The sequence below is a fragment of the Eleutherodactylus coqui genome, chromosome 1 (genome assembly GCF_035609145.1).
Source record: "Eleutherodactylus coqui strain aEleCoq1 chromosome 1, aEleCoq1.hap1, whole genome shotgun sequence".
Taxonomy (NCBI): domain Eukaryota; kingdom Metazoa; phylum Chordata; class Amphibia; order Anura; family Eleutherodactylidae; genus Eleutherodactylus; species Eleutherodactylus coqui.
Genome location: NC_089837.1, coordinates 250,332,327 through 250,351,390, shown reverse-complemented (window position 1 = coordinate 250,351,390; position 19,064 = coordinate 250,332,327).

Here is a 19,064-nt window from a genome sequence, read left to right as displayed (position 1 = left end):
TATGATGATGTTAAAAGATGTTGTCTATTCATATTCTTTGCCTGCAGATATACTGTATGAATAGATTATTCACTATACCCCTGTTTTCTAAACTGGTCCTTCAAATCAACTGCTTGCCTCTCAAAGTCTTATTCAGTTGAGCAAATTCCGTGCATTCTAAGAAATTGGCAAATGGGTATGCACTTAATGAGAGAATGAGAATGGATTCAGCAAGCATGGAGAAAGGAATTTACTCTGAACGAACAATAAGTAAAGCATTTGGCTCTTTGGGCTTTTGGTTGTCGTTGCACTTTATTTAGATATGTTTAATGTGGTGATAAAGGACTGTATTTGCTATGCGGCAGGAAAAAGTTCATTGTATTTGGTAGGTTTTTCATATATTTAGGCACTTGCACTTTATGTAGATAAATTTACATGCAATTAGAAGGGATTATATATGGATTATACAAGGGAAGTTACACAGATATATTTTTACTGTTAGCACATTGTTAATAATTTTGCCAGCATACCTTGTTTCTGTAGGTTCTATCCAGACTAGCCAGTGTTAAAAGCTTCTGTGCTTTCTAGTCTAGGTTAATTAGTCCTGCTAGTGTCTGAGAGGTGTGGCTGGTGATTGACATGTCTGTCAGCCAATCGGCTGCTCTCTCCTTCCTATAAGATCCAGCTCTTGCTGCCTGGGAGTTGCCGATTAACTTCCAGTGTTCCTTGAGCAGTCATCCTGCTCATAGCTGCTGTGTGTCTGGCTCCAGTACTTCGTTTTTTGCCCCTGTTTGTGTCTATTGTTTGTCAGTAGAGATGAGCGAACGTACTCGTCCGAGCTTGATACTCGTTCGAGTATTAGCGTGTTCGAGATGCTCGTTACTCGTGACGAGTACCACGCGATGTTCGAGTTACTTTCACTTTTATCTCTGAGACGTTAGCGCGCTTTTCTGGCCAATAGAAAGACAGGGAAGGCATTACAACTTCCCCCTGCGACGTTCAAGCCCTATACCACCCCCCTGCAGTGAGTGGCTGGCGAGATCAGGTGTCACCCGAGTATAAAAATCGGCCCCTCCCGCGGCTCGCCACAGATGCGTTCTGACATAGTTTAGGGAAAGTGCTGTCTTGGTGGAGTTGCTATAGGGAGAGCGTTAGGAGTATTTTAGGCTTCAAGAACCCCAACGGTCCTTCTTAGGGCCACATCTAACCGTGTGCAGTACTGTGGAGGCTGCTTTTTGCAGTGTTGCACATTTTTTTTTTTTTGTATATCGGCCGTGCAGAGCATTGCGCCCTGCAGTAATACTCCAGGGCCAGAAGTGGTGGTTAGGCAGGGACAGAAGACATATATTGTGAGGCAGGGACAGAACACATATATTGTGAGGCAGGGACAGAAGACATATTTAATGAATATAGGCAGTGGGCCTTTGCAAAAACATTTGGGGAAAAAAATCTATTTGGGCTGCCTGTGACTGTCCTCAGTGTTCTGGGTCTGTGCTGGGTGTAGTAGTCCTCCTAATTCATATGCAGCCAGCTAAGTCTTACAGCAGGATTGCGCAAAATTATTTCCTGGCTCTGTGTTGGCTGTTAAATCACCGCTGTATTCCAGTCCACAGTGCAACACTCTGCAGTTATTTGACATACTTCAGGGCCAGTAGCGGTGACGCAGAGAGAGAAGAGATATATTTATTGAATATAGGCAGTGGGCCTTTGCAAAAACATTTGGGGAAAAAATCTATTTGGGCTGCCTGTGACTGTCCTCAGTGTTCTGGGTCTGTGCTGGATGTAGTAGTCCTCCTAATTCATACGCAGCCAGCTAAGTCTTACAGCAGGCTTGTGCAAAATTATTTCCTGGCTCTGTGTTGGCTGTTAAATCACCGCTGTATTCCAGTCCACAGTGCAACACTCTGCAGTTATATGACATACTCCAGGGCCAGTAGCGGTGATGCAGAGAGAGAAGAGATATATTTATTGAATATAGGCAGTGGGCCTTTGCAAAAACATTTGGGGAAAAAATCTATTTGGGCTGCCTGTGACTGTCCTCAGTGTTCTGGGTCTGTGCTGGGTGTAGTAGTCCTCCTAATTCATACGCAGCCAGCTAAGTCTTACAGCAGGCTTGCGCAAAATTATTTCCTGGCTCTGTGTTGGCTGTTAAATCACCGCTGTATTCCAGTCCACAGTGCAACACTCTGCAGTTATTTGACATACTCCAGAACCAGTAGCGGTGATGCAGAGAGAGAAGAGATATATTTATTGAATATAGGCAGTGGGCCTTTGCAAAAACATTTGGGGAAAAAAATCTATTTGGGCTGCCTGTGACTGTCCTCAGTGTTCTGGGTCTGTGCTGGGTGTAGTAGTCCTCCTAATTCATACACAGCCAGCTAAGTCTTACAGCAGGCTTGCGCAAAATTATTTCTTGGCGTTCCGTAAGCGAAGTCAGCCTCCAACCACAGGCTAATAAGCGGCACATTTAATTACAGCGTTCTGTTTCTGCACTACTGGTAATACACCATGCTGAGGGGTAGGGGTGGGCCTATAGGACGTGGACGCGGACGAGGACGCGGAGGCCCAAGTCAGGGTGTGGGCACAGGCCGAGCCAGTGCGGTGGCCAGGGGTAGAGGCAGGGCCAGACCGAATAATCCACCAACTGTTTCCCAAAGCGCCCCCTCGTGCCATGCCACCCTGCAGAGGTCAAGGTGCTCTACGGTGTGGCAGTTTTTCACAGAGACGCCTGACGACCGACGAACAGTGGTGTGCAACCTTTGTCACGCCAAGATCAGCTGGGGAGCCACCACCACCAGCATGCGCAGGCATATGATGGCCAAGCACCCCGCAAGGTGGGACGATGCCCGTTCACCGCCTCCGGTTTGCACCACTGCCTCTCCCCCTGTGCCCCAACCTGCCACTGAGATCCAACCCCCCTCTGAGGACACAGGTACTACCGTCTCCTGGCCTGCACCCACACCCTCACCTCCGCTGTCCTCGGCCCCATCAAGCAATGTCTCTCAGCGCAGCGTCCAGACGTCGCTAGTGCCACTGTTTGAGCGCAAGCGCAAGTACGCCGCCACGCACCCGCACGCTCAAGCGTTAAATGTGCACATTGCCAAATTGATCAGCCTGGAGATGCTGCCGTATAGGCTTGTGGAAAAGGAGGCTTTCAAAAGCATGATGGCGGCGCGCGGCCCCATGCTACTCGGTTCCCAGTTGCCACTACTTTTCCCGATGTGCCGTCCCAGCCCTACACGACCACGTCTCCCGCAACATTGTACGCGCCCTCACCAACGCGGTTACTGCCAAGGTCCATTTAACAACAGACACGTGGACAAGCACAGGCGGGCAGGGCCACTATATCTCCCTGACTGCACATTGGGTGAATTTAGTGGAGGCTGGGACAGAGTCAGAGCCTGGGACCGCTCACGTCCTACCCACCCCCCGAATTGCGTGCCCCAGCTCGGTGGTGGTATCTGCGGCAGTGTATGCTTCCTCCACTAAACCACCCTCCTCCTCCTCCTCCTACGCAACCTCTGTCTCGCAATAAAGATGTGTCAGCAGCAGCATGTCGCCTGCAGTCGGTGTCGCGTGGCACGGCAGCACAGCGGTGGGCAAGCGTCAGCAGGCCGTGCTGAAACTACTCAGCTTAGGAGAGAAGAGGCACACGGCCCACGAACTGCTGCAGGGTCTGACAGAGCAGACCGACCGCTGGCTTGCGCCGCTGAGCCTCCAACCGGGCATGGTCGTGTGTGACAACGGCCGTAATCTGGTAGGGACTCTGCAGCTCGGCAGCCTCACGCACGTGCCATGCCTGGCTTATGTCTTTAATTTGGTGGTTCAGCGCTTTCTGAAAAGCTACCCACACTTGTCATACCTGCTTGGAAAGGTGTGCCGGGTCAGCGCACATTTCCGCAACTCCAAGACGGACGCTGCCACCCTGCGGACCCTGCAACATCGGTTTCATCTGCCAGTGCACCGATTGCTGTGCGACGTGCCCACACAGTGGAACTCTACGCTCCACATGTTGGCCAGGCTCTATGAGCAGCGTAGAGCTATTGCGGAATACCAACTCCAACATGGGCGGCGTAGTGCGAGTCAGCCTCCTCAATTATTTACAGAAGAGTGGGCCTGGTTGGCAGACATCTGCCAGGTCCTTGGAAACTTTGAGGAGTCTACCCAGATGCTGAGCAGGGATGCTGCAATCATTAGCGTCACCATTCCTCTGCTATGCCTCTTGAGAAGTTCCCTGCAAAGCATAAAGGCAGACGCTTTGCGCTCGGAAACGGAGGCGGTGGAAGACAGTATGTCGCTGGACAGTCAGAGCACCCTCATGTTTTTTATCTCAGCGCGTTGAGGAGGAGGAGTAGGAGGGGGAGGAGCATGAGGAGGAGGGGGAAGAGACAGCTTGGCCCACTGCTGAGGGTACACATACTGCTTGCCTGTCATCCTTTCAGCGTGTATGGCCAGAGGAGGAGGAGGAGGAGGGGGAGGAGCATGAGGAGGAGGGGGAAGAGACAGTTTGGCCCACTGTTGAGGGTACACATGCTGCTTGCCTGTCATCCTTTCAGCGTGAATGGCCAGATGAGGAGGAGGAGGAGGAGGAGGAGGATCCTGAAAGTGATCTTCCTAGTGAGGACAGCCATGTGTTGCGTACAGGTACCCTGGCACACATGGCTGACATCCTGTTAGGATGCCTTTCTCGTGACCCTCGCGTTACACGCATTCTGGCCACTACGGATTAATGGGTGTACACACTGCTCGACCCACGGTATAAGGAGAACCTTTCCACTCTCATTCCCGAAGAGGAAAGGGGTTCGAGAATGATGCTATACCACAGGGCGCTGGTGGACAAACTGATGGTAAACTTCCCATCTGACAGCGCTAGTGGCCGAAGGCGCAGTTCCGAGGGCCAGGTAGCAGGGGAGGCGCAGAGATCAGGCAGCATGTACAGCGCAGGCAGGGGACCATTATCCAAGGCCTTTGCCAGCTTTCTGGCTCCCCAGCAAGACTGTGTCACCGGTCCCCAGTCAAGGCTGAGTTGGCGGGAGCACTGTAAAAGGATGGTGAGGGAGTACGTAGCCGATCGCACGACCGTCCTCGGTTACGCCTCTGCCCCCTACAACTACTGGTTGTCGAAGCTGGACATGGGGCCTGAACTCGCGCTGTATGCCCTGGAGGTGCTTGCTTGTCCTGCGGCTAGCGTCTTGTCGGAAAGGGTGTTTAGTGCGGCTGGGGGAATCATCACAGATAAGCGTACCCGCCTGTCAACCGACAGTGCCGACAGGCTAACACTCATCAAGATGAACAAAGCCTGGATTTCCCCAGACTTCTCTTCTCCACCAGCGGACAGCAGCGATACCTAAGCAATACGTAGGCTGCACCCGCGGATGGAAGCATCGTTCTCTATCACCATCCAAAACGGGGACCTTTTTGCTTCATCAATCTGTGTATAATATTCCTCCTCCTCCTCCTGCTCCTCTCCTGAAACCTCACATAATCACGCCGAACGGGCAATTTTTCTTAGGCCCACAAGGCTCAGTCATATAATTTTTGTAAACAATTTTTATACGTTTCAATGCTCATTAAAGCGTTGAAACTTTCACCTCAACCAATTTTTATTTTAACTGGGCTGCCTCCAGGCCTAGTTACCAATTAAGCCACATTAACCAAAGCGATTAATGGGTTTCACCTGCCCTCTTGGTTGGGCATGGGCAATTTTTCTCAGGTACATTAGTACTGTTGGTACACCAATTTTTGGGGGCCCTCGCCTACAGTGTAATCAAATTAATTTTTAGCCCTCCTGCATTACAGCTGACGTTACATCAGCTGTGTTGGGCACTGCAAAGGGATATATTTATGTACCGCCGGTGGCTTCCTGGCACCCACCCATGCTGTCGGTCCACACGGAGTTGTAACTGCACGTGTCCACTTCTAAAGAACCCCAGTCTGACTGGGGCATGCAGTGTGGGCCGAAGCCCACCTGCATTAAGCACGACATTACCTCAGCTGTGATGGGCACTGCAATGGGATATATTTATGTACCGCCGGTGGGTTCCAGGGAGCCACCCATGCCGTGGGTCCACAGGGAGTTGTAACTGCATGTGTCCACTTCTAAAGAACCCCAGTCTGACTGGGGCATGCAGTGTGGGCCGAAGCCCACCTGCATTAAGCACGACATTACCTCAGCTGTGATGGGCAATGCAATGGGATATATTTATGTACCGCCGGTGGCTTCCTGGCACCCACCCATGGTGTCGGTCCACACAGAGTTGTAACTGCATGTGTCCACTTCTAAAGAACCCCAGTCTGACTGGGGCATGCAGTGTGGGCCGAAGCCCACCTGCATTAAGCACGACATTACCTCAGCTGTGATGGGCAATGCAATGGGATATATTTATGTACCGCCGGTGGGTTCCAGGGAGCCACCCATGCTGTGGGTGCACACGCAATTCCGATTGCGGAGTTGTACCTGCCTGTGACTATTTATAAAAAACCGCGGTCTGACTGGGGCATGCAGACACCTTGACAAAATGAATAGTGTGTGGCACATAGGTTCCCCATTGCTATGCCCACGTGTGCAGCTCCAGATGGAGGTGGCACAGGATTGGATTTCTCATTGCTTCTGTACAGCATTGTGGGCTATCGCCCCGCCCCTTTTAAAGAGGGTCGCTGCCTAGCCATGCCAACCCTCTGCAGTGTGTGCCTGCGGTTCCTCCTCATGGCAGACGCACTTATAAATAGACATGAGTGTGGCGTGGCATGAGGGCAGCTGAAGGCTGGGCAGGGACAGTTTGGTGTGCGCTGTGGACACTGGGTCGTGCGGGGGGGGGGGCGGTTGGTCAGCATGTAACCCAGGAGAAGTGGCAGCAGAGTGTCATGCAGGCAGTGATTGTGCTTTGTTGGAGGTAGTGTGGTGCTTAGCTAAGGTATGCATTGCTAATGAGGGCTTTTCAGAAGTAAAAATTGTTGGGAGGGGGGGGGCCCACTCTTGCCGCTATTGTGGCTTAATAGTGGGACCTGGGAACTTGAGATGCAGCCCAACATGTAGCCCCTCGCCTGCCCTATCCATTGCTGTGTCGTTCCCATCACTTTCTTGAATTGCCCAGATTTTCACAAATGAAAACCTTAGCGAGCATCGGCGATATACAAAAATGCTCGGGTGGCCCATTGACTTCAATGGGGTTCGTTACTCGAAACGAACCCTCGAGCATCGCGATAATTTCGTCCCGAGTAACGAGCACCTGAGCATTTTGGTGCTTGCTCATCTCTATTTGTCAGTTCTTGTTCTGTTTATTTCCGTGCACTGTACCCCATGTGTTCAGGGCTCCTTGGTAGGGATTGGTAGTGGCCTAGGTAAGAGTGTGGGTCCGCACCTGCTGGAAGCGATCGGCCTGACGATTAGGCAGGGCTCCCGCCCGGGGTAGGGGGTTTGCAGGGAAGGGTTTTCCCTTAGTTTATTTAGCATTTTCGTTGCACGGTCGAGATATACAGACCTTCACCTTCCTGCAGAGGTGCTCTCTGTCTGTTCTGCATCTAGCCACCTGTACCAGCATTTTCCCACATCTGTCTTGGCTCCCCCCTTCCCCCGCCACCCTGTGACGACGAGTAACCCCCATGTACCTGTTTCAGCTGTACTCCGGATGTGCCGTTTGTCGCGCTGCTACACGCGCGCAGTGCAGAGAATTAAGCGTCGGCGATGACACAGTAATTTTGAAATTGACATTTTGGAATCGCCACAGGACTGACAGCGTCCATTGACTGCAATGGAAGCCGTCCGTGCGAGTCTTGCACAAAAATAGAGCATGCTGCGATTCTTCCGCCATGAGTGGAAATTGCAAGTGATTTCTGCTCGTGTGCGTAGAAAAACCATTTTACATTGCCTAAGGCCCAATACACTTGGACAGATTTTTGCTGCGAAATTCATGGCCAGACACCCACTGCAAATTCTGCAGCAATGTCCGTCCATAGCATTCAATGTAATATGATTCTTCCTTGAACATGAGCAGAAATCACTTGCGATTTTCACTCACGGAGGAAGTATTGCAGCATGTTCAGTTTTCATGTGAGACTCGCAGGGACGGCTTCCATTGCAGTCAATGGAAGCCATCCGTCCCGTGGCAATTCCAAAATGTAAATTTTAAAATTGTTGTGGATCCATGTCATCGCCAGTGCAATGGCACATTCTTCTCTGCACTGCTTAAGTGTGGCTGCGCGCCAGCCGGCACATCTGCAGTTCATCCAAGACAAGTACGCAGAGGTCACTGGTCGACACAGGGTTGGATTTTGCTGCAAGATCTCGCAGCCGGAATTTGACCGGGCCGTGGGCATGTGGCCTAAGTAGTCCATTAGAGTTTTATTGACTAATTAAAGTTAAATTAAGTTCACAGACCTGGGACCCCAGAAAATCCCTGTGCAAGATTACTTAGATGTTTTAACTTGCAATAAATATTTTGGAGAGATTTAGCTCTATGTTCAAAGTATCAAAAATGTTTATAAATTTGTATTCCCACACCCTCCTATCTATTTAGGACTTGAAGTTGTCTTTTAATATAGCAACTCACATATGTTCTTGGCTACAAAAGTGTTCAGCCACAGGTAACTGAGTCTTCTTTTCATTAATTGTATGGCAATGAAACCTCAGTCTTAGGCCACCTGCACAAGACCTTGTTTGAATTGCAGAATCTGCGATTGTCTCCCGCGCGAACAATCCTCGGTATTCCACATCAATTCAAACCAATGAGTATCCGTATGTCTGCTCACATGAACGGACAGTGACTGCGATTTTCCATTTGCAGAAAAAAAATCGCAAAATGCTCTATTTTTGCGTGGATTCTGCAAGTGACATTTTGAAGAGGTTGCGGAAAAGCAGAAGTTTAAAAAAATCTGTACTGCGCATATCCGAAAAGACCTAATGACAGGCACACGAGTGCCGACCAGGCACAGGGTTGGATTCCATTGCAGGATCCTGCATGCGGAATCCAACCCGGTTGTGTGCAGCTGGCCTTACTTTAAGTTTTTGTCTTGTCTCTCCAACATAAAGACCAACAATTGGAGATTAAGTGGATTACATCATCATAGCAGCTCCAGAGGTGACATATAAGCACCGCTGGTGACCCAAAACGCAGCAATCAGTGAATCACTTACCCTGGACAACAGAAATGACCAAAAGAATGACTACCGAAGCAAATCCACAGAGACTGAAGGAGTTTTTTACTAAGCGTGGGTCACCTTCAGCTGGCCGCGAGTAACATGCCCACTTCCAGCTCCCCATCAGGTGAGCGGTATAACGCTGAGGGAAAGATGCCTGCAACTGAATGGAGATGCGATGAGTCTCATTATAATAAAGAAATGTGCCCAGATGATGTTCCAGAGAAGGGGGCGTAGGGGAGAACCAGAACAGAGCCAAGAGTGGCTGATACAGGGACAACTAGTCCTTCCAGGATGGCACTGACCTCACAGCCTTAGGGCTCAGTCACACAGGTGCCAATCTGCCCGTGTTTCTGCACAATAAGACGCCTGCACCGCGTGCGGACAACTCTCTGCATGACCGGCTCCATTGCCGGCCATGTGTTCTTTCTTCCGGCCGGTGCAGAAAGTCATCTGCACCTGCAGCAGTCTTATCGTGCAGAAACACGGGCGGATCGGCACCCGTGACACTGAGCCCTTATGATAATAGCATCTCCCTTAAAGACAGTCCTGAGAAGTAGAGGCCCAGAATGTCAGACAGAAGCAACATATAGGACAGTATAATCCTTGAAAAATCACTGGAGCATGGGATTATAGGTCTTTTCTCTACAGATAAACCAACCACTGAATCCTTTATTAAAGAAACTATAATGGCACCCAGAGATACTATACAGGCAGATTTAAAAGTTTATCTTTTAACGTTAATGCCACTGTCTAAGAAACCAGCAGAATGGAGCATACAGAGAATAAGATGGAGGAGGTGGTTAAATCTTATAAGAGCTACTAGATGCCCATCATGCCCTGGAAGAGATGTTAGTCAAATTACAAACCAAGCTAACACATTTGGAGGACAGAAATAGACGCAAAAATGTTAAATTCCAAGGCATCCCTGAGTCTGTCTTCACAGCAGAAATTCCAATTTTTTTAAACAACCTCGTGCAAAAACCTCCCTGACATTTCTGAGCATGACTTGAAAATAGACAGAGTGCACGGGCTGCCCCGGCCTAAATTCTTACAAGAAACCAGCCCACAGGATATCATAGCACGTAGCACTATTAAAACACTAGATAATCCCTTGTGTCAGCAGCAAGAAAATTACAAACATTACCAAGCCCATACTCAGACATGCACTGATCTCTCACAAACCACAATGGAGGCAATGAGAAGTCTCACAGAAGCCCCTTTAGCAATGTGAAATGCAGGAATTTCATACAAGTGTGGCTTTTCTACTAAAGTAAAAGTAATGAAAGATAATGTAATTCACATCTTCCATAAACCTGCAGCGGCAGAAATAGCATTAAAATCCTGGGGCATTCCTATCCAAATCCCAGGACAAGTCCACACAGATGCCAGACCCAAGCATCACCAGATGCCCAGAAATCGTGGGCCAAGAACACCAGAATAAGAGAACTCTTTCTTTTTTTTTTTTTTTACTGGACAGCTAAAGTCACCTTCAGGGATATACAGATGCTTTAATTTGGAGTATATGCCTAATTTAGCTGGACACTCCCCCAGCCCCCAACTATGCAAGTGATGTTAGCTTGCTATGTCTAATTTCCTTATTTTTCTTTTTTAATTTTCTACTTCTGGACCCAACTCCCAGAGAAGATGGATCCTTTGAGGCTTGTTCTGACTTCCACTACATAATACGTCCACGGACAGTTGGTTACCCTTGTTTATTGCTCTCAAGCGAGGGTTTTGTTTGTTTTTCTGTTATTCTTTTCCAGCTATCCACAATCTATAACACCACTCCCTTACTTATCAATTTGGAAAAGGCTATGAAAACTTTATCTTTAAATGCCAATGGCTTGAACTCCCCATGCAAGAGGCGCTCGGTCTAGAAGGAGGCTTTGACATGTGAAGCAGAAATTGTATGTATTCAAGAGTCCCATTATGCAAGGCCAGCTTGCCCAATAATGTCACACAGGAAATATCCTCAGGTTGCTACAGCATGCACACCTAAAAAACAGTCGGGTGTGCTGATAGCATTTAGAGCCGTGTGCGGACCATCCGCAGTACCGATGAGACTAACCAAATGCAGGTACACGCGGGTGCTGCTGCCAGGGCCGGATTCGGATTGTGGAATCCTAGCCGCCTATGTGCATGTGGCCAAAAAGAAAAAGAACGCAACGACCCCACAAATTTCAGGCAAATTTCATTATTAAATACCGACGCAAATATATGCTAAAACGCTGGTGAGCAGACTACTGAAAATCCTTCCCAACATTTTTCATTGTGACCAGATAGGCTTTGTCTAGGACAGGCAAGCCTTGGATGGCATGAGAAGGATTCTGAACCTTATACACTCAGTGAAAGCTTCTTGAGCACCAACACTAATGCTAGCCCTTGATGCAGAGAAGGCTTTTGACATGATCCATTGGGATTATGCCTTTGATACATTGAGATGATTTGGCTTTGGTGAAGTCACAATTTGTGCCATACAGGCCATGTACTCTAATCCGTTGGCAAGAATACTTGTGGATGACACCATGTCCGAACCCTTTTCTATAACTAACAGAAAGCGACAGGGATGTCCGCTTTCTCCCCTCCTATTTGTCTTCATCATAGAGCCACTTGTTGAAATTATAAGACCCTCAATGAAAGTAAGGAGAGTCCCTTCAGGATGGAGGCAAGATAAGATTAGTCTATTTGCCAATGATATAATCTTGACTTGCCCCTTCCCTTGAAGACACAGAGGGCTGGCCAAGATATCCTCAACCAATTTAGCAGAATCTCCTTCTACAAACTTAACACAGAAAAAGACAAATTATAGGCCTGATCCTGAACAGAGAATTCAAGAAGAATTGCTCTTCTGTTGGCAAGAGAAAAGTCTCCCATATCTGGGGGTAACTTTAACATCCCCCCTGACAGATTTAGAGAAAGAAAACTACCCCCCACTTTTAACTTCTATACAGCGAGAATTGAACCGTTTATCCAAACTATGCCTCATCTGGTTCGGCAAGATAATGACATACAAAATGCAAATTCTACCCAAGATATTATATTTTTTCATGTCTAAACATACCCTAACTAAAATACAAAGCTAGATGTTGAATTTCATATTTGGGGAAAGAAATCCCACCTAGCTCTATCAATCTTCACTCTCCACCAGAAACCTATTGGTGCAGATGTCCCCAATATAGAGGCTTACTATAGATCCACCATTCTAAACAAAGTAAAGTTTTGGCTAGGCAGAGGAGACAAACTATGTTGGGAAAATATGGAGGAGAAATATCTCAGGGGGAAAGCACTTACTTCAATACTTTATGCTGCATCCTTGTCGGTTATGCCGGGTGGCCCCGAGGTGAGGTTGCCTGCTCGGAAATACTCTCTTCCTATATTAGCAATGATAATAGCCTGACAATCATTCACCAAGACAATAGCATCCTATGACATCAACCATAGGCTTTTGTTACTTTTAGAGGTCCTAGGATATTTTATACCAGACTTAGATGTGACAAATTGGAAGACTAGAGGACTAACGAGGGTGGAGGACCTATTGGCCACCAATAAGGTAAGGTCTTTTGACTGGTTGCAAGCAAAATACCATCTGTCTAATAAGGATAGATTTGACTAACTAAAGATTAGATCCTTTCTAAATAAATTCCCTATCTACAATAGGGAACTACCCCATGATATTATAAAAAAAGATCTCCATTCAACCCAACTTTGACAAGTAAAAGCCAAAACGTTTTTATTATGTGTTAACAGGCAACTATAACTTGATAAAGAAATCAAACTTTCCCAATTGGGAAAAATAATTAGGGGAGGGGTTCTTTTTGGAGAAGTGGGAGAAAGCATTTAGATCAGCATTGAAATCTTCAAGAGGAGCAGCTATTTTGGAAATACAACTAAAAATACAAATATGATGGTACTATTCTCCCCAACTTATAGCTAGCCATATGATGGAGGTGGATGGCCTTTACTAGACAAATTGTGGACAGAGAAGCTCACTGATACATATACTGTGAGCTTGCTCGAAGTTGCTAACTTATTGGGAAGGAATAAATGATTTGCTGCACAAGGCATTAAAAATTCCAAAAGACCCCAAACATACTCTGCTGTTGATACATCTCAGTGAGCTACCCCATCCCATTAGATACTTAATAGTTCACTTCCTGATGATGGCTAAAACAATTACCGCAAAACACTGGAAATCCCCCGAACCCCCAACAGTAGTAGAGTTGGAGAAACGGATGGCAGAACACTGCTTATTTGAAAAGTTGATAGCTATTCACTCTAATTTATTCTATAAGTATACAGATGCATGGGATATGTGTTTGAAATTTAACCAATGATGAGAATACTTCACATTTCAGTCGTGGATGCCAAGTTGTATTAATACTTTAGTTGCAAATGTTATAAAATGTATTTTTTTTCACTATACCTGAAATTAAAGATTCATTTCATTGAGAGATTATTACCTACAGGTCTGATCATAATGTTAAAAATATAAATTCAGAGAGTGTAAATGGAGATTGTATGATTGTATTGGCAGGAGTAATGTACTGACAAAATTAAATATATATTTCATAATGTACTCCATGTCTGTGAGATGCATGTAATATGATATTGATACTGTATTTCAGCCTGCCTGCTTTAATAAAAAAAATAACTTTCAAGAAGAAAGTGAAAGAATGAGAGGGCCAGGGTAACAAAGCAAATATCTTACCCCCCTCACTATGATAAGCGATATCTAGATAACATATGTGACTGAGAGCTGCCAAAAAATTGAATTTAAATAACAGACCCCACCTCCCTAAGACAAGTACTTTAGTCATTTTCAACTCACTGTTTTCAGAAAGACTGCCACTAGCTTAAACACAGTTACAACATATAAGTGTAAATATGCTCAAACATACTGTAGCGATGCCATATGCAATGATCCATGCAAAACCTACATCACAGGACTAAATGTCATGTAGCATAGAGACTTTAAAAGACTCATGAACTTTAGCTACCAAAAGTGGATATAAAAAAAAAGGCTAAGCGTGAAAAAAATGCTAGGATTCACTGTAATGATGTAATATAAAGTACGTACGTCAGATAACTGTATGCACCCTACAATAAAAAAACTTCTAGAAAATTTGTGTCCCATAGAGATATAGCAAAAAATAAAGCAGCAGCTATACAACAAGACACCCCACCAATTGGTTCTATCTGCTACGGTAATAGTAATGTTAGTTTAAAGTTTTAGCTTTAAATTCCAACTGCAAGATGGTGCTCAAACTGATGTACATTATGAGAAATGGCGCTTACAAGATTTCCAGTTGCATGAGCTACAGCATTAATATTAAAAATTTGCTTTTGCAAAACAACAACTATACTTTAAAACATTAAGTATTGACAATGGCATTTGTCCTAACAATCTACAAGTTTGTGCTGTTCCTACAAAAATACCTCAAATACACGAAAGTAGTCAAAATTACAACACAGAAACTTGTCAGTCAGCGCTTAAGGACTGGACAGCACACTTCTTGGTCATCTGTGTTGGAACAGCCTTGCGATTTGCTTCCACGACTTGAAACAACTGTTGTTTTTCTTCTTCCTAGTGACCATGAATTCATAAAGGGGTGTGAGTTAGAGCTGCCTCTGATTGGTCAGGCTGTGACCAATCAGAGGCAGCTTATTCAGCAGGCGGGGATTTTAAATCCCCGGCTGCTGAATACTACAGAGAGCAGTTCAGGAGGACTGCCGCCGGCCGCGGCTGAACTCCGTCTGCCGGGACCAGGTGAGTATATATATATTTTTTGTTTTTACACATTTCTGGATGAATTGCAGGGAAGGGCTTATATTTTTAAGCCCTTCCCGAAAATTCATCCCGCGCTCGCCGGCAGCCCATTGCTTTAAATGAAGCCAGCTGTATTGCCGGCTCCATTGAATTCAATGGGCTAACATCGTTCTTCTCTGCCACAGCTGTTACAGCTGTCGCAGAGGAGAACGATCTTTATGCTGACAGTGTGGGGGGGGGGGTCTCACTCTTGCCACTATTGTGGCTTAATAGTGGGACCTGGGAACTTGAGATGCAGCCCAACATTGAATTCAATGGGCAAACATCATTCTTCTTTGCCATAGCTGTTACAGCTGTGGCAGAAGAGAATGATTTGTCTACTATATGTTCTCAACGGGGTCGGCGCTGCTGCCGCCGGCCCCATTGAGCGCATATAGAGAAGAGAACAGGAATCGCAGATCGCAGATAGGTGCGATCTGCGATTTCTGTTCTATAATTTATCGGACGAGCCATAAAAAGCGCTCATGTGTCCGATACCATTGCAAAGCAATGGTTTTATAAAATCGCCGGACGCATGCGCATGCGCAAATCGCGCGAAAAAACGCCCGTCTGACTGAGCCCTTATGCTGTACTCCTGGATCACAAGTTTAATTTTCAAACTATACTTTTTCATTCACTTTTTTTTGTACATAAGTAGAGATGAGCTAGCGTACTCATTAAGGCAAATTACTCGAGCGAGTATCGCTGGCGGGGGGTGACGGTGGAGAGCGGGGGGGAACGAGGGGGAGATCTCTCCCCCCCCCCACTACCTCCTGCTCACTCCTGCAACTCACCGCTCACCCCCGCCGACCCCGAATCTTTTCGAACGAGCAGGCATGTACTCGAAAATGGCGATACTCGCTCGAGTAATTTGCCTTAGCGAGTATGCTCGCTCATCTCTATACATAAGTATTGAGTCTGCCATCTTGCTTTTGTTACATTTAACAGCATTTAGAGTATTTAGTAATATGTTTTAGAACAGAACTAGAGTGTACTAGGCATGCTTTGTGATCTGTGCAGAGGTTATTGTGCAGGGAGGAGGAAAAGATAAGCTGTGACCACCACCTGTAAAGTGGACACTATTAAGCTTAGTGGTCAGTGTGAAAACTGCAGTGTTTGGGATTCTTTTTAAATATAGATTGTGACATTGAATATTAAAAAAATGAGATTTCTTAAAAAAACATTTAACATGAATACTTGATTTTTTACAAAAGGTCATTTTCTGATAGCACATTCCCTTTAAAGTGCTTTTAATTTAAAGTTATACTATACTGAAAAATGCATACCGGACCTTATTTACCATATTGATTAAATAATTAACTTGCAAATCTTCAAATAACATGTATAAATGCAAAAATATAAAAATGTCCTAAAGCTAAATGAATTTTTTGCTAATATGATATGATGCAATCTAATGTAAGTAGGCAACATTCACCTCTTCTTTATATATATATATATATATATATATATATATATATATATATATATATATATATATATATATATATATATATATATATATATATATATATATATATATATAGATACATATATATATATATATATATATATGTCTAATACATTTTTAAATAAATCCATATAACAGGGCTGTGCAGGGCTGTAAACGAACTACTGGGCCCTTAAAAAAATCAAAATTGAAATAAAAAATATTTTTAAAAAAATGAAAGCACTCCTGCTGAAAGCCCCATCAAGTGTACTACATTTTATTAATGTTAGGCCTCGTTCAAATGAGCGCTGTCCGCGTGCATTTGAGGCGCGCACAGGACACGCTTCTATTGGAATCAATGGGTTCCTATAGAAGCGTTCACATGAACGATTGTTAGACGCGCTAAATTCACACATCTAACAAAGATAGGACACGCGAGTGCAAACTCGCATCTAAGCTCTGTGGTGGGCGCAAAGATAGGACCTGTCCTATCTTTGCTGCATGTTTTTCATACACTCCTATGGGAGCTGGAAAGTACACATTAGTCACCTCAGATCATGTAAACGGGCTACTACAAGTAGCTGGAATTAGCCTGTTCACGCGATCTATGGAGCAGTATAGCCACAATTTTTGCACGCGGCTATACTGCGTGCGGACAGCGCTCGTGTGAAAAAGCCCTTAAACAAACAGTGTACTGAACAATTGCAGGTTAGGTATGGATTTCTGCTGTGGTTTTAGGCCGGCTGCGCATGACTAGGTTGAATTCTGCATGCAGGAGCCCACAGCAGAATCTGGCCCTGGCTGCGGAACCAATTTCAGGGAACATATCATGCATTGAATAACTTTTATTGTTTTCTTTTAGGGGCAATAGGGAAAGAAAACAATTTCACCATTGTTTTGGGATTTTATTTTATAGTGTTTACCATGCGGTATAAATACTACGTTAACTTTATTCTATGAGTCATTATGTTTACAACGCCACCACCAGTGTGTATAGCACTTTTTTATTTTGCAGGACTACTTGCAGTTTTTATTAGCACCATTTAGAGGTATATATAACTTTTGAATTACTTTTTATATGTGTTCTGGGGAAGCAAGATGTCTGAGCTGTTTCTCATAGCACTACTAGGGGTGATCGACTGTTGTATGTAATAAAGCCCCAGACCATCATACCAGCAGTGGGGGCAATGTACAGCAGAATTGAGTTCTTCACCCCTAAGTCTCCAGACATGAACATGGCCATTGTCAGTGCCCAAACTAAGCCTAGATTTGTCACTAAAGACAACCCAGTTCTACTCCATAGTTGTCAAGGAATAGGTTCAGGGAATTACTGCAATCACACATATTCCCACTCATGGCAGTGCTTAGAGGCATAGGATAATTCTCACCTGCACACAGCAAGGCTGTCACAGGAATACCTCTACATCATTGCCACACTCCCGTGGTCTTACTGGTCGCTGGACCTATTGCTAATACAACACGTATGGGACCATCTGGGATCTTGCATACATGCTGGAGGTGGCCCAACAGCCTCCTTTCATGTCTTATGTTTTTCACAATGAATCATCCTTTTGCTCTGATATTTGTATTCCAGCAACTCCTTCTAGGTGCATGAACTAGTTTGACAATGAGTGTAGTTGATAATTTAGATGTAGGTGACATCATTTGGCTTTGTATGTTGAAAATTAAAAGCTTGTACACAAATATTTTAAGAGTAGAGGCGGTTGACGTAATCAGAGAGAAATTATGAGAAGATGATTCTTTTGGTAATTTTAAGATACGGTTCCTCATGAAATTGTTGGAAATAGTTTTCTTTGAACATTATTTTCAATTTGATTCTAATTTTTATTTGTAATTTCAGATTTGTTTTATAGGCTCCCCTGTAAGCCCTAGTATTGCAAATATTTTTAAGCACGTTTTTGAGGAAAATCACGTGATGTTTAGCTGTGGGTTTGCTATGTGGATGATGTAGAAATTCTGAAGCAGTTTAACAGTTATCTGAATAATTGTCATGAATTGATTACATTTTCTCTTGATAAAAATCTAAAGCACAGCCATTTCTTCGATGTCATGGTGTTTAATAACAAAAGCGGCTGGATTCCTACTTCATTATCTGAAAAAGAGATTGATAAAAATAATTTGCTGAGATATGAAAGCCATCATACAGCCCAGATTTTTAAGGCTATACCCAAAGGACAATTAATGAGGTTAAGACGCATATGTACTGACGATGATGAGTATGAACTTCAGATGGTGAAGTGCAGAAATTCATTGCCTGAGGTTATCTAGAAGAATGTGATAGAAAGGTAGGTAGGGAGGTTAAAAAGAAGAAAATATTCCAGTTATTAACAAGTAAGAATATGTAAAAGAAATATTTATAATATAATATGAACAGGAAAGTGCCAAATGGATTATTTATCTAGCAGAATTTGCTGAAAATTCACTGGGTGACTTAACTGGCACCAAGCGGGGACCCCTGGTTAGGGAACTACCCGCTCAGCATCTGTAGTCCAGGTGTGCTTATCAATATCAGATGTAGTCCCTGATCCTCCGTTATCCAGCTGTCCAGAGTGGCAGCAGGGAGACCCCCAACACTTACAAGTGAAGGTGTTTTAAATCTATTAAAATTCATCCGCGTCCATGTGATGCGGATGTCGGCGCATAGATACCTATCCCAGTGGAAAGCGCACTGCG